The 16376-nt window shown below is 36.4% G+C and overlaps 1 long non-coding RNA gene across 2 annotated transcripts; it reads right to left on the reverse strand.

Moving 5' to 3' along the window:
* Window positions 1-9661: 9661 nt before the first annotated feature.
* On the reverse strand, window positions 9662-15926 carry LOC127744829 (uncharacterized). 2 transcript variants are annotated; one of them, XR_008005968.1, is made up of 6 exons: window positions 15292-15926; window positions 14488-14554; window positions 13776-13837; window positions 13362-13420; window positions 11097-12409; window positions 9662-10258 (listed from the first exon to the last, which is right to left on the reverse strand). It is a non-coding gene; the product is annotated as an uncharacterized LOC127744829 (long non-coding RNA). The 2 variants fall into 2 exon arrangements; XR_008005969.1 differs by having other exon boundaries at window positions 14488-14588.
* Window positions 15927-16376: the final 450 nt, after the last annotated feature.

Below are 16376 nucleotides of genomic sequence, written 5' to 3' on the forward strand. Positions count from 1 at the left end.
TCAATCACGTGCGTTCATAAGTGAGAATGATAATGAGGGTTATCTAACTCATCACATTCATCATGTTCTTGGGTACGAATGGATATCTTGGAATAAGAATAAAAGAGAATTGAATAAAAGACAATGGAATTGCATTAATACTTGAGGTACAGCAGAGCTCCACACCCTTAATCTATGGTGTGCAGAAACTCCACCGTTGAAAATACATAAGTAAAAGAGTCAGGCATGGCCGAATGGCCAGCCCCCATGTGGTCACAAGACCGAATGATCAAAGACTTTTAATACAATAGATAAATGTTCTATTTATAATAAACTAGCTCCTAGGGTTTACATGAGTAAGTAATTGATGCATAAATCCACTTCCGGGGCCCACTTGGTGTATGCTTGGGCTGAGCTTGATCAATCCACGAGCTGAGGCTTCTCTTGGAGTTGAACTCTGAGTTATGACTTGTTTTGGGCGTTCAACTCCGGATCATGACGTTTTTCTGGCGTTTAACTCCAGACAGCAGCATGTACTTGGCGTTCAACGCCAAGTTACGTCGTCATTTTTCGAATAAAGTATGGACTATTATATATTGCTGGAAAGCCCTGGATGTCTACTTTCCAACGCCGTTGAGTACGCGCCAATTGGAGTTCTGTAGCTCCAGAAAATCCACTTCGAGTGCAGGGAGGTCAGATTCCAACAGCATCAGCAGTCCTTTTGTCAGCCTTTTTCAGAGTTTTGCTCAAGTCCTTCAATTTCAGCCAGAATTTACCTGAAATCACAGAAAAACACACAAACTCATAGTAAAGTCTAGAAATGTGAATTTAACATAAAAACTAATGAAAACATCCCTAAAAGTAGCTCAAACTTACTAAAAACTATCTAAAAACAATGCCAAAAAGCGTATAAATTATCCGCTCATCATCACAGTCATCCCATCCCAAATCCTACTCGGAATACCACAAACAAGGTTTAGACTTTCCGGATCTCAGGAATGCTGCCAATTGGTTCTAGCCTATACCATGAAAGTTCTAACATCACAGACTCGATCCGTAGATCAAAGACCCAAGAGGCTATACTCCAGCTGTCGTCTAATGACTACGTTGAATATCATGTAAACCGCTTGTAGTTGTCAGGCACGCAGATCTTGGCTAAGCAAGTAATGAAGATAGTGGGTGATTGTCACGGGTCACCCCTTCATTCTGACTTAACTGAATTAAGTACGAGAGTGTATCTTGGAGAAGAAGTAAACATGAATTGAAAGAAAAACAATAGTACTTGCATTAATTCATGAAGAACAGCAGAGCTCTGCACCTTAATCTATGAGGTGTAGAAACTCCACCGTTGGAAAATACATAAGAGAAAATAGCCTAGACATGGCCGTGAGGCCAGCCAAGCATAAAGTTGATCAAAAGATCGAAAAGTTCTCCAAAATCCCCTAAAATAATAGTAAAAAGTGCTATTTACACTAAACTAGTTACTATGGATTACAGAAAATCAGTAACTAAGTGCAGATAGTGCAGAAATCTACTTCTCGGGCCTACTTGGTGTGTGCTTGGATGCCAGTTTGGGCGTTTAACTCCAGCTCTGGTGCCAGTTCCGCCGTTTAACGCCAGAAAAGGGTCTCTGGTGGGCGTTTGGACGCTAGTTTGGGCCATCAAATCTCGAGAAAAGTATATACTATTATATATTGCTGGAAAACCCAAGATGTCTACTTTCCAACGCAATTGAGAGCGCGCCAATTGAGTAGCTCCAGAAAATCCAGTTCGAGTGCAGAAGGGTCAGAATCCAATAGCATCTGTAGTCCTTTCTCAGCCTCTGAATCAGACTTTTGCTCAGGTCCCTCAATTTCAGCCAAAAAATACCTGAAATTACAGAAAAACACACAAACTTATAGTAAAGTCTAGAAATGTGATTTTTGCATAAAAACTAATAAAAATATGATAAAAAGTAACTAAAACATACTAAAAACTATGTAAAAACAATGCAAAAAAGCGTATAAATTATCCGCTCATCACAACACCAAACTTAAATTGTTGCTTGTCCCCAAGCAACCAAAAACAAAATAGGATAAAAAGAAGAGAATATACAATAAATTCGAAATATCAATGAAGCTTAGTTCTAATTAGATGTGCGGGACTAGTAGCTTTTTGCTCCTGAACAGTTTTGGCATTTCACTTTATCCTTTGAAGTTCAAAATGATTGGCATCCATAGGAACTCAGAATTCAGATAGTGTTATTGATTCTCCTATTTTAGTATGTTGATTCTTAAACAGAGCTACTTATAAGTCTTGGCCGTGACCCTAAACATCTTGTTTTCCAGTATTACCACCGGATACATAAATGCTACAGACACATAACTGGGTGAACATTTTCAGATTGTGACTCAACTTTGCTAGAGTCCCCGGTTAGAGGTGCCCAGAGTTCTTAAGCACACTCTTTTTGCTTTGGATCATGACTTTAACCACTCAGTCTCAAGCTTCTCACTTGGACCTTCATGACACAAGCACATGGTTAGGGACAGCTTGAATTAGCCATTTAGGCCAGGATTTTATTCCTTTGGGCCCTCCTATCCATTAATGCTCAAATCCTTGGATCCTTTTTACCCTTGCCTTTTGATTTAAAGGGTTATTGGCTTTTTGCTCTTGCCTTTTGGTTTAAACAGCTATTGAATTTTTCTTGCCATTTTTTTTCCGCAAGCTTTGTGTTTTTCACTGCTTTTTCTTGCTTCAAGAATCAATTTTATGATTTTTCAGATTTTCAATAACATTTCTCTTTTTTTATTATTCTTTCAAGAGCCAACAATTTTAACATTCATAAACTTCACTATAAAAAATATGCACTATTCAAGCATTCATTCAGAAAACAAAAAGTATTGCCACCACATCAAAATAATTAAACTATTTTCAAGATAGAATTCGAAATTCATGTACTTCTTTTTCTTTTTTAGAAAACATTTTTTATTTAAGAAATGTGAAAGATTCATGGAACATTCATAGTTAAGACATAGACACTAGACACTAATGATCATGTAATAAAGACACAAACATAGACAAAGCATAAAGCATAAAAACCGAAAAACAGAAAAATAAGAACAAGGAAATTAAAGAATGGGTCCACCTTAGTGACGGCGGCTAGTTCTTCCTCTTGAAGATCCTATGGAGTGCTTGAGCTCCTCAATATCTCTTCCTTGCCTTTGTTGCTCCTCCCTCATGGCTCTTTGGTCCTCTCTAATTTCATGGAGGATAATGGAATGCTCTTGGTGCTCCATTCTTAGTTGCTCCATGTTGGAACTCAAATCTCCTAAAGAGGTGTTGAGTTACTCCCAGTAGTTGTGTAGAGGGAAATGCATCCTTTAAGGCATCTCAGGGATTTCTTGATGAGGGTCTTCCTCATGCTCTTGTTAAGGTCTATGAGTGGGTTCTCTTGTTTGCTCCATCCTCTTTCTAGTGATGGGCTTTTGAGATGAATCTCTCCATCTCTCATGACTTGGATGTGGAAGCAACTGCCTTCCCTTTCCTCTTTCTAGAGGTTTCTCCGGTCTTAGGTGCTATTAATGGTTATGGAAAAATAAAAAATAGAGCTTTTTTCACACCAAACTTAAAAGGTTTGCTCGTCCTCAAGCAAAAGAAGAAAGAAAGGATGAGAAGAAGAAGAAATAGAGGAGATAAAGGGGGTGAGTGGTTCGGCCAAGGGGGTTTTAGGTGGTTATGATGTGTGAAAATGAAAGAGTGAGGAGGGGTATTTATAGGGTAAGAGAGAGGGGATCTGTGTGAGAATGGGTGGGTTTGGGAGGGAAGTGTTTTGAATTTGAATGGTAAGGTAGGTGGGGTTTTATGATGGGTTTTTAGGAAATAGTGGATGGATGTGAGTAATGCAGAGATTATGGAGAAGAGGGTAGGATTTGATAGGTGAATGATGTTTGGGGAAGAGTGTTATGGAAAGGTGTGAAGAGGAGAGAGAGTGAGTTGGGGTAGGTAGGGATCCTGTGGGGTCCACAAATCCTGAGGTGTCAAGGATTTCACATCCCTACACCTTTCTGGCGTTTAAACGCCATTCTTATGCCTTTCCTGGCGTTAAACGCCAAGCTGATGCCCCTTTCTGGCATTTAACGCCAGTCAGATACCCTTTTCTGGCATTAAACGCCAGTCTGCCTGCCAATTCTGGCGTTTAACGCCCAGAATGCTGCCAAATTGGGCGTTAAACGACCATTTTGCTATCCTTACTGGCGTTTAAACGCCAGTAAGCCTGTCCTCCAGGGTGTGCAATTTTTTATTCCGCTTTAATTATGCAGCTATTTTTGTGACTTTACATGATCATCAACCTATAGAAAACATAAACTAACAATGGAAAATAAAATGAAAAAGTAATTAACATAGATAAATAAAATTGGGTTGCCTCCCAATAAGCATTTCTTCAATGTCAGTAGCTTGACAAGAAGCTCTTACAAAGCTTCACAAATGCTCAGAGAATGATATTGGCCTCCCAACACCAAACTTAAAGTTTGAATGTGGGAGCTCTGCTTGACTCTGTATGGAGAGAATTGGATGAAACTTTTCATGCTTTTTTTCCATGTTTACAGAAGAAGATCCTTGAGCCTTAAACACAAGGTAGTCCTCATTCAATTGAAGGACGAACTCTCCTCTGTCCACATCAATCACAGCCCTTGCTGTGGCTAGGAAGGGTCTTCCAAGGATGATGGATTCATCCTCATCCTTTCCAGTGTCTAGAATTATGAAGTCAGCAGGGATGTAGAGGCCTTCAACCTTCACTAAGACATCCTCTACCCGTCTATAAGCCTGTTTCATTAATTTGTCTGTCATCTCTAGTGAGATTCTTGGAGCTTGTACCTCAAAGATCCCTAATTTCTCCATTACAGAGAGTGGCATGAAGTTTATACCCGACCCCAGGTCACACAGAGCCTTCTTAAAGGTCATGGTGCCTATAGTACAAGGTATTAAGAACCTTCTAGGATCTGGTTTCTTCTGAGGTATTTTCAGCTGAACCAAGGCATTCAGTTCATTGATGAGCAATGGAGGTTCATCCTCCCAAGTCTCATTACCAAATAACTTGGCATTCAGCTTCATGATTGCTCCTAGACACCGAGCAACTTGCTCTTCAATAATATCTCCATCCTCTTCAGAGGAAGAATACGCATCAGAGCTCATGAATGGCAATAGTAAGTTTAGTGGAATCTCTATGGTCTTTGTATAAGCCTCAGATTCCTTTGGTTCCTCATTATGGAACTCCTTATTGGTCAGTGGATGTCCAGCAAGGTCTTCCTCACTGGAAATCACTGCCTCTTCCTCCTCTATAGGTTCGGCCATTTTGGTTATGTTAATGGCCTTGCACTCTCTCTTTAGATTCTCTTCTGTATTGCTTGGGAGAGTACTAGGAGGAGTTTCAGTAACTCTTTTACTCAGCTGACCCACTTGTACCTCCAAATTTCTGATGGAGGACCTTGTTTCAGTCATAAAACTGAGAGCGGCTTTAGATAGATCAGAGACTATATTTGCTAAGCCAGAGGGGCTCTGCTCAAAATTCTCTGTCTGTTGCTGAGAAGATGATGGAAAAGGCTTGCTATTGCCAAACCTATTTCTCCCACCATTATTATTATTGAAGCCTTCTTAAGGCTTCTGTTGATCTTTCCATGAGAAATTTGGATGATTTCTCCATGAAGGATTATAGGTGTTTCCATAGGATTCTCCCATGTAATTCACCTCTTCCATTGCAGGATTCTCAGGGTCATAAGCTTCTCCTTTAGAGGAGGCTTCTTTAGTGCTGCCGGATGCAGCTTGCAATCCAGTCAGATTTTGAGAAATCATATTGACTTGTTGAGTCAATATTTTATTTTGAGCCAATATGGCATTCAGAGTATCAATTTTAAGAACTCATTTCTTCTGAGTCATCCCATTATTCACAGAATTTCTTTCAGAAGTGTACATGAACTGATTATTTGCAACCACCTCAATGAGTTCCTGAGCTTCAGTAGGGGTTCTTTTCAGATAAAGAGATCCACCAGAAGAGTGGTCCAATAACATCTTGGACAATTCAGACAGACCATCATAGAATATATCCAAGATGCTCCATTCTGAAAGCATGTCAGAAGGACACCTTCTGATCAATTGCTTGTATCTTTCCCAAGCTTCATAGAGGGATTCACCTTCTTTCTGTCTGAAGGTTTGGACGTCCACTCTAAGCTTGCTCAGCTTTTGAGGTGGAAAGAATTTGGCCAAGAAAGCAGTAACCAACTTGTCCCAAGAGTTCAGGCTTTCTCTAGGTTGTGAGTTCAACGATATCCTAACTCTGTCTCTTACAACAAAGGAGAAAAGCATAAGTCTGTAGACCTCAGGATCAACCCCATTGGTCTTAAGAGTATCACAGATCTGCAAGAATTCAGCTAAGAACGGATGAGGATCTTTCGATAGAAGTCCATGAAACTTGCAATTATGCTGCATTAGAGAAACTAATTGAGACTTAAGCTCAAAGTTGTTTGCTCTAATGGCAGGAATTGAGATGCTTCTTCCATAGAAGTTGGAAGTTGGTGCAGTATAGTCACCAAGCATCTTCCTCGCATCTCTAGCATTGTTGTTGGGTTCGGCTGCCATGCCTGCTTCTTTTTCGAGATTTTCTGTAAGGTCCTCTCCGGAGTGTTGTGCTTTAGCTTCTCTTAGCTTCCTCTTTAGAGTTCTTTCAGGTTCAGGATTAGCTTCAACAAGAATGTCCTTATCCTTGTTCCTACTCATATGAAAAAGAAGAGAACAAAGAGAGTAGTGGAATCCTCTATGTCACAGTATAGAGATTCCTTTATGTGAGTATAAGAATAGAAGAATAGAAGAATGAAAAGAGGCAGAAGATGAGTAATTCGAACAGAGAGAAGAGAGAGGGGTTCGAATCATGAGTAGAAAAGAAGTGTTAGCAAATAAATAGAAAGAGATGAGAGAGAGTATTCGAATTTTAAAAGAGGAAAAAGAAAAATATTTTTATTTTAGAAAAATATTTTTATTTTTATTTAATTAATTAAGTTGGTTTCGAAAATATTAAAAGAAATAAAATAAAATTAGAATTTAATACAATTATTTAATTAAAAAGAATTTTGAAAAAGTGGTGGGTGATCTTCGAAAATGAGAAGTGGAAGAAATAGTTAGGTGGTTTTGAAAAAGATAAGAAATAGTAATTAGTTGAAAAATATTTGAAAATAATTTTGAAAAGATAAGAAGTTAGAAAAAGATTTTGAAATTAAAATTTTAAAAAGATATGATTGAGATTTATTTTGAAAAAGAGTTGAAAAAGAATTTAAAAAGATTTGAATTTTTAAAATTAAAATTGATGACTTCACTAACAAGAAACTAAAAGATATAATTCTAAACTTTAAAGATTGAACCTTTCTTAACAAGAAAGCAACAAACTTGAAATTTTTGAATCAAAACATTAATTCTTAGCAAGGATTTTCGAAAATATGAAATAAAATTAAGAAAAAGATTTTTGAAAAATTAGTTTTAAAATTTTCGAAAACATAAAAAAAAATTGAAAAAGATAAGATAGAAAGATATGATTGATGAAAAATGATATGAAAAAGATAAGATTTTAAAATTTAAAAGGGATGAAAAAGATAGCCATTCAAAATTATGAATTAAAACATGAAAATTTGAAAAAATCGAATTGGAAACAAAATTACCTCCCTTGTGTCATCCTGGCGTTTAACGCCCACTTGACTGCCTCTTTGGGCGTTTAATGCCCAACCAGATACCCTGGCTGGCGTTAAACGCCAGGAATCCTTCTTTACTGGGCATTTTTCTAAAAGCCCAGAATGCTGCCATTTCTGGCGTTAAACGCCCAGAACGATACCTTTACTGGCGTTAAACACCCAGAATGATAACCATTCTGGCGTTTAATGCCCAAAATGCTTATTTACTGGCATTTTAACGCCAGTAAGCTCTTTTTCTCTGTGATTCCTCTGCTTTATATTCTGATCCTTCATTTCTTTATGTAATTTACTGAAAAGATATATAAATTGTTTTATTTTAATTTGAAATTTTGACTTGACTAACAAGAAACAACTAAATTTTAAAAATTTTTGACCAAGTCAACTCAAAATTTCAAAAATTATGAGAAGAAAAAGGAAAAGATATTTTTTTGACTTTTGAATTTTGAATGAGGAGAGAGAGAAAAACAACAAAATGAAACAAAACATAAAATTTTAAGATCAAAACAAATAATGCATGCAAGAACACTTTGAATGTCAAGATGAACACCAAGAACACTTTGAAGATCATGATGAACATCAAGAACATATTTTTGAAAATTTTTAAGAAAAGAAAGACATGCAAGAGACCAAACTTAGAAATTTTGAATATTTAGAAACTATGGATTCAAAACTGCATATGAAAAACAACATAAAACACAAAACAAGAAAACCATAAGATTAAACAAAGAAAATCATTAAGAACAACTTGAAGATCAAGAAAGAACACATGATGAATTTTCGAAAATCTAAGAAAGATTAAAGACATGCAAGACACCAAACTTAAAATTTGACACTAGACTCAAACAAGAAACACAAAATTTTTTTTTGGTTTTTATGATTTTATTTATTTTTTTTGTATTTTTCGAAAATAAAAATAAAAAAGCTTAAACATAAAATAAAATTACCTAATCTAAGCAACAAGATGAACAATCAGTTGTCCAAACTCGAACAATCCCCGGCAACGGCGCCAAAAACTTGATGCACAAAATTTTGATTCACACTTTTCACAATTCCGATACAACTAACCAGCAAGTGCACTGGGTCGTCCAAGTAATAAAACCTTACGCGAGTAAGGGTCGATCCCACGGAGATTGTCGGCTTTAAGCAAGCTAAGGTCATCTTGTAAATCTTAGTCAGACGGATTCAATTACTTATGAGTTTTGATAATTGAAAGATAAATAAAATGCAAAGTAAAATATAGATACTTATGTAATTCAGTGGTGGGAATTTCAGATAATCGTTTGGAGATGCTTTGTTGCTTCTGAACCTCTGCTTTACTATTATCTTTATCCAATCATGCGTGCTCCCTTCCATGGCAAGCTGTATGATCCTCTCAGTGAAAATGGTCCAGGCTACGGTTTCTGTATGACTAATCAACTGTCGGATTTCTCGTCTCGGATGAAAAATACCAGGCACAGCTACCGCACGACTAATTATCTGTCGGTTCTCACTTTGTCAAAATAGGATCTCTCTATCCTTTTGCATACTGTCACTGCGCCCAACATTTGCGAGTTTGAAGCTCATCACAGTCATCCCATCCCATATCCTACTCGGAATACCACAGACAAGGTTTAGACTTTCTGGATCTCAAGAATACTGCCAATTGGTTCTAGCCTATACCACGAAGGTTCTAACCTCACAGACTCGGTCCGTAGATCAAAGATCCAAGAGGCTATACTCCGGCTGTCGTCCAATGACTACGTTGAACATCATGTAGACCGCTTGTGGTTATCAGGCACGCGGATCTTGGCTAAGCAAGTAACGAAGATAGTGGGTGATTGTCACGGGTCACCCCTTCATTCTGACTTAACTGAATTAAGTACGAGAGTATATCTTGGAGAAAAAGTAAGCATGAATTGAAAGAAAAATAATAGTACTTGCATTAATTCATGAAGAACAGCAGAGCTCCGCACCTTAATCTATGAGGTGTAGAAACTCCACCGTTGGAAAATACATAAGAGAAAATAGCCTAGGTATGGCCGTGAGGCCAGCCAAGCATAAAATTGATCAAAAGATCGAAAATTTCTCCAAAATCCCCTAAAACAATAGTAAAAAGTGCTATTTATACTAAACTAGTTATTAGGAATTACAGAAAATGAGTAACTAAATGCAACTAGTGCAGAAATTCACTTCCGGAGCCCACTTGGTGTGTGCTTGGGCTGAGCATTGAGCTTTACACATGCATAGGCTTTTTCTGGAGTTAAACGCCAGCTTGGATGCCAGTTTGGGCGTTTAACTCCAGCTCTGGTGCCAGTTCCGCCGTTTAACGCCAGAAAAGGGTCTTTGGTGGGCGTTTGGATGCCAGTTCGGACCATCAAATCTCAGGCAAAGTATGAACTATTATACATTTCTGGAAAGCTCAAGATGTCGACTTTCCAACGCAATTTTGAGTGCGCTAATTGGGCTTCTGTAGCTCCTGAAAATCCACTTCGAGTGCAGGAGGGTCAGAATCCAACAGCATCTGTAGTCCTTTCTCAGCCTCTGAATCAGACTTTTGATCAGGTCCCTCAATTTTAGCCAGAAAATACCTAAAATTATAGAAAAACACACAAACTCGTATTAAAGTCCAAAAATGTGATTTTTGCATAAAAACTAATAAAAATATGATAAAAAGTAACTAAAACATACTAAAAACTATGTAAAAACAATGCCAAAAAGCGTATAAATTATCCGCTCATCAGAAAGCATAATATATCAATGCATATGGTTTATCTAATTTTACATGAGTGAGCACCCAAATTCCCAATATTTGTTAATAAGAGCAAAAATACATTCTCATCAACCATAGTTCCCATAATTCCCCACACTTAGTTGACACACAATCTCTATCTTAAGCTAACCAAAGATTCAAATAAGGTGATTAATTATTTTTCCACTTAAGGCTAGTGACGTGGTATTATAAAGAACATTTGGGATTTAAAAGGCTTAAAGTGGCAAACAAAGGCAAATGAGATGGTAGGTTATTCGGGATAAGTGAGATAATGTCAAATGATGGCCTCAATCACATGTATGCATGAATATACACTAAACAATTGATATATAGAATGGAACAAACCAAAGATTGCAATCATAGAGAAGAAAACACCCAAGAAGAAAAATTATGGTTAAATAATGTAACAATATAATTAAGCTCAAAATTCTCACAAGTTGTGTGTTCTTAGCTCTAAACTGTGTTCCAAATTACAATCTTCAAACAAGTTTGATAAAAATTTTAATTTAAATTAGTGAAATGTTATAAAATAGGGTCTTGAAGAGAAACTTATTAATTCAACCAAGCAGAACATACATGCAAGCAATTATTATCATGCAATCTATCCTATCTGATAAAAGAAAAATAACATATTGGTGTTAAGAGAGAGAGATTACCTCTGGAAGTCAGGTACTGACTTCTCCACACTTAAGGCTTGGCACAGTCCTTCGTGCCATCAGTAAGGAGCAATGTGGGGCTGGGAGTGTCGCCTCCACTGGTTGGGTCGTCATGGCTTCCCGTGCAGCTAGGTGAGGGGGAGTTCGGGGTGTCCTTCTCTTCTGGAGGTAGGTGAGTACCAACAATGAGCTCCTTCAGATAAGTGTATCGGCACTTGTTACGGCGCTCTATTTTCTCCATCCGCCGGTTTTGCCAATCTAACCTCTGAAGGATTTGAAGGAACATCTGAGTGGTGGATAGTGCCTGAGGTGTGGATGATGGTGGGGTCGAGGAAGAAGGAGTGTCTAAAGATGGGCCTGCATACCGGCTCGCAGAAGGTACTGGGGGTCTGATATACTTCCCATTCGGGACATACTGATCATCCCTTGGGATCATGGCTTTCGTATCCCTAGCTCGATAGGAGACACTCGTTGCAGATACCAAATCTGCAACCAGTGCGGGGAAGGGTAGGTTGTCCGCAATCTATACGTATCCCATGGCCTGCCGAATGTGTCTTGGTAAGTTGAGGGGTTGCTCTGTAAGAATGCACCAGATGAGAATAGCCATGTCCGCAGTGAAGATGGACTCGTGAGTGCTCGGAAAGATATAGTAGGACATAATCTGTGCCCACACGTGAGCCTCCAAGGTAAGTACTTGAGCTAAGATGCTCTTAGGTCGAGTTCGATGTTGTCCATAGATCCATGTACTACCATGTTGTGCTATGACTCCAAGGATGCTATTCCAGTCAAACTGGTATGTCTAGTGCTTGAAAGAGGCTTCTTGATAGGAATCTCATCCCTCTGGGCTAGGTGGAAGATCCAATACTCTCTGTATGGAACCCTCAGAGATAGGGACTTGTTTTTGATGAATATAAACAGACTGCAAGGTAAGCGAGTGGAAGTTGGAGTAGAATTCGACTACCCAAGATAGATTGGCCTCCCGTGGCTGCCTCCTTAGGAATCCCCACTGTCTCCTTTCAATGCGGGGCTCCACAAAATCAACAAAGTGGATGGGAACGATGAGTAGATACTCATTATTATAGTTTCTATCAGCCAGGATGGGGAACATCTACTCACAGTAACGGTTAGTGAACTGTGTAGAGTCCCTTGCAGGAAATGCCTTTTTTGCCTCATTGACTCTAACTCTCCTCTTCACCCGCTTCGTGGGTGGCTTTACGCTTGTAGTGGGTTGTGCTTTATCCGGGGCTCTTTTAGTGCCTTTCCTTGCCGGTGTCTTGTCAGTGGCCTTCTCTTTTCCTTTCTTGGTACCCATCCTAAGGAAGAAAGGAAGAGGAAGAACGTTAAATATAGATAGCTAAAAACTGGAAGGAAGAAAGTCCAAGTGATAATAAATGCCAAATAAAAAGATAATGGCTTAAATACATGGTAGCTACAGCATGTAAATAAGACATCAATTAAGTTCATGAAGGCATATCATAACAACTAGATACATCCACTACAAGAAAAAGTAATATTTGTAATAAAAAATTGTTACAAAAAATCGAAATTTTGAAAGAAAAGGATTTTGTAACAAAAAGGTGTCATTGCAGTATGTCCCATTACAAAAAGTTTTTATAACAAAAAATGAAACTGTTATAATTCAAAGTAATATTTTGTAACAAATTTTTTTGATACAAAAAACCAAAAGTCATTACAAAGGTGATAACAAATTCTGATCTTCAAAATATTTTTTGTGACAATATATTTTTTCCTATCATAAAATTTTGTTACAAATTGTAACTTGATTTTGTAACATTTTTTTTTCTTTAGTTACAAAACACTATTTATTTTGTAATAATTTTTTTAATACAAATTACACGCATAATTTGCCAAATTATATTATTTTTTTAATTAATTAATATATTAATTAATTTACTCAACAAGTCAACATTTATATAATATATAATAACATAGATAGTTCAAATATCTTTCATTTAACTAAAATTGTTTTATAAATCTTCAACCTATAAACTTAAAGTACAAACTAACAAGAAATTATAAATCTCCAAAATATAAACTACAAATTACAAACTCCATCATGTTCATACATCTCCTTTTTCATGGAGAAGCTTCTAATAAGTGACACACATCTGAAAAGACGACCAACCAAAAACACTAGCTTAAGAAACAAGATTTGTTTTTCCTTTAAAAATGCACAGGAAAACCAAAAAACTATACTCGTATTATTCAACAAAAAACTATAACCTTGGTGATTGTAAAACAAACCTCTCAACATCTCTAATGTATAAAATGATGGGTGCAGTTTCTGAGATAGAAACCAAGACCTACACAAAGAAAACCAAAATTAAAAACAACGAAAACCAAAATTAAAAACAACACATAACACTATATTCATCCAAATGAAAATTAAAATAGAAGTTAAAATGAACTAATTATTTGATAATTTATTCTCAAAGTTTAAAATCAACTAATCAAGAATACAAATTATCAAGAATTGATAATTCAATATATAAAATGTGGGCTAGTTAATCATCGTTCAATCACAAATATATAAAATGTGGGCTAATTAATCTAATAATCTACTCTTAAGTCTCAAACATAAGCATTAGATGCAGTAGACCACATAATATAACACCATTAGTACAACTACAACAATAAAAAGTATCACATTTCACTTACTTTTGTGATCGTTCATCTCAAAGGAAATTATTTTACTAACAACTCTTATGTCCTTGCGTTATCTGAAACACATGATAAAGTAACCAAACTAGGTTAGTAGAAGTAACCAAACTAGGTTAATAGAAGCATGTGGATCATTTATCTACAGAAAATGTAATTCTAAGATAACATTGTAACATCACCATCTAGAAAAATGATAATCCAGCAAAAAAAAAGATCCTAGGAAAAAAATTTCTTTATTTATTTATTTTCCATGTCCAACGAAAGTAATCTATTCCACATTCACTCAGAGAACTATAATAAAGGAAACTATTCCTAAGAGGTACAATTGAAAGTATACACCAACCTTCTATCAGTGGTGTCTAATATTTTGAGAATAACCATTCAAAATCCAAATCCAAAACCAAGAGGCTGAAAAGCCACTCTTGACCAAAAATCCATATGCATCCGTAAACCATCACACTGTGTCAAGCTTTTAAATAATAATACTGAAGAACATATTAATGTAAGAGACCATTCCAAGAAAAAATAAAATTGTAGTATCTCAAAGAGACTTTTGAATCAAATTTATAATATGAGAAACGGCAATGAGCTCCATGGAGAATTTAAGACCAATCCATAGAGAAAGCATACAAGGTAGACCAAAAAATATAAAATTTATGCGGAATTTGAAGTGAAATTCTGAAGAAAATGACCAAGCACCAAGCTTTACCTTCAATGAGCAGAATCTTTAAAATCAGTGAGCAGCATCAAACAAAAGCACAAGCATCAAGCTTTACCTTCAGTAACCATAAGCACAAAGGAGGAGGCAACCTTCAGCAGCAATTTAGTATATTTCCTAAATTCACTCAATCAAATCAATATCCATATGAATACAATACAATTAAACAAAATTCACATATTCATCCATATGAAATAAGCAACAAACAACTTGAGTGCACAATCTAAATTCATCATCATCATTGCACAAACTAAATTCACATAACAGCAGCTGTTCACAATTCGATTCAGAAAAGAAGAAAAATCATTATCATCAAATCACAGATTCACAAAATTTCAAACAACATTCATGATCATTCAACAAACAATTCACAAAAATTTATTTCAAACACATTCAAAACAGCAAAATCTTTCTAGACCTAATTCCTCTACAAACTATGTTCAGCCTACCTAACAACCTAGAATCCACTACAACATGCATATCTAACTAAGAAAAATCAACAGAATTAAATAAACTTAACAGAATTGAAAAAGCTTTCTATTAAACTAAAAATCACAATTTTTCGATTACTCTTTCTTTGAGAATAGAAGGAAGTTCGTGACTGCTTTGCAGTGTTTGTAAAAAAAAATAGAAAATAGCAACAGCAGAAAACATTCAGAATTCCATATAAAATTCAAATTAAATCCATCCACTTTTAAAATTAGTATGGTTAAATTTAACTTATCCAAGTTTCTTTCTCAGATTTCATAATTTAACTTCGAAAAATCATAACTAATTCTCTAGTTAATACGAAACCTTTTAAATATGAATCTTAGCAACCATACGGCAGCTCCAGCACTGGCTCTCGGCAGTAGAAAGTTGGCGGAACATTCTCTAGCGGCAATCGACAACAGTAGTAGCTTCAAAGGGGACGGAATCCCAAACCCTAATAATCAGAATGAAAACTAGGAGCAAGAACAGAACAAAAACCAAAAGCAAAACAGAACTGAAACTAAGAGAAAGAATGCTTGCCTCGTTTCATCTTCACAATGGTGGCGAGCTCCCATGGCGGCGGCGAGGAGAACACCCACCAACGCGTCCTTCGACTCCCTTCTCTCTTGACCAGTCGTGGATCTTCCCTTCTCTCTCCCCCCTCTGCGTGCGACGGCGATGGCTACGACGATGGTGACGAACCCTAGCAACGGCAGCGACGAAGCACGACGGCGACAGCCTTAGGCGACGACGATGGAGATGGCTTCGTGCAGCTCCAATGGTGACGACAGCTCTGGGCAGCAACCTCGTTCGCGAGCTCTCTCTCTCACCCACACGACAGCAGTGGCAGCGACGGTGGCACCCTTCCTGGCGCCTTCCATTCCCTCTCTTCTCCTTCCTCTTCTTCTCTAATTCCCCCTTTTTCCCTTATGTCTTTCCCCTGTTTCCCGTTTCCTTTCTTTTCCCTTTCTGAAGGCTTAAGGAAAGGGTAATAGATTTTGGAATCTAAATAAAATTAGGATTTTATTTGGTAATTCTAGAATTAAGGTAAAATATATACAAGTAATATAATAATTATATAAAATATTTGAAATAAAATGATAATTTAAGGTTTAAATATAATATTATAAAAATTAATTTTGGAATACATAATTTTATTAATTTATCAATAAATTTAAATAATTATTTTTAATTTAAATTATAAAATAAATATTCTAGTCATTTTATAAAATATAGGTTAAACATGAAATATCTATTGTCTAAATTAAATTATATGACATTTTATTATTTTTCTATTACTAAAACTTTAATTTCAATTTGTATAATATAATTAATTATAATAAAAATTGTACATATTCTTTTTTATTTCCATCTATGAAATAAATAATGTTTAAAATAAAATTCAAAAT

Source organism: Arachis duranensis, chromosome 2 (genome assembly GCF_000817695.3).
Source record: "Arachis duranensis cultivar V14167 chromosome 2, aradu.V14167.gnm2.J7QH, whole genome shotgun sequence".
NCBI lineage: Eukaryota > Viridiplantae > Streptophyta > Magnoliopsida > Fabales > Fabaceae > Arachis > Arachis duranensis.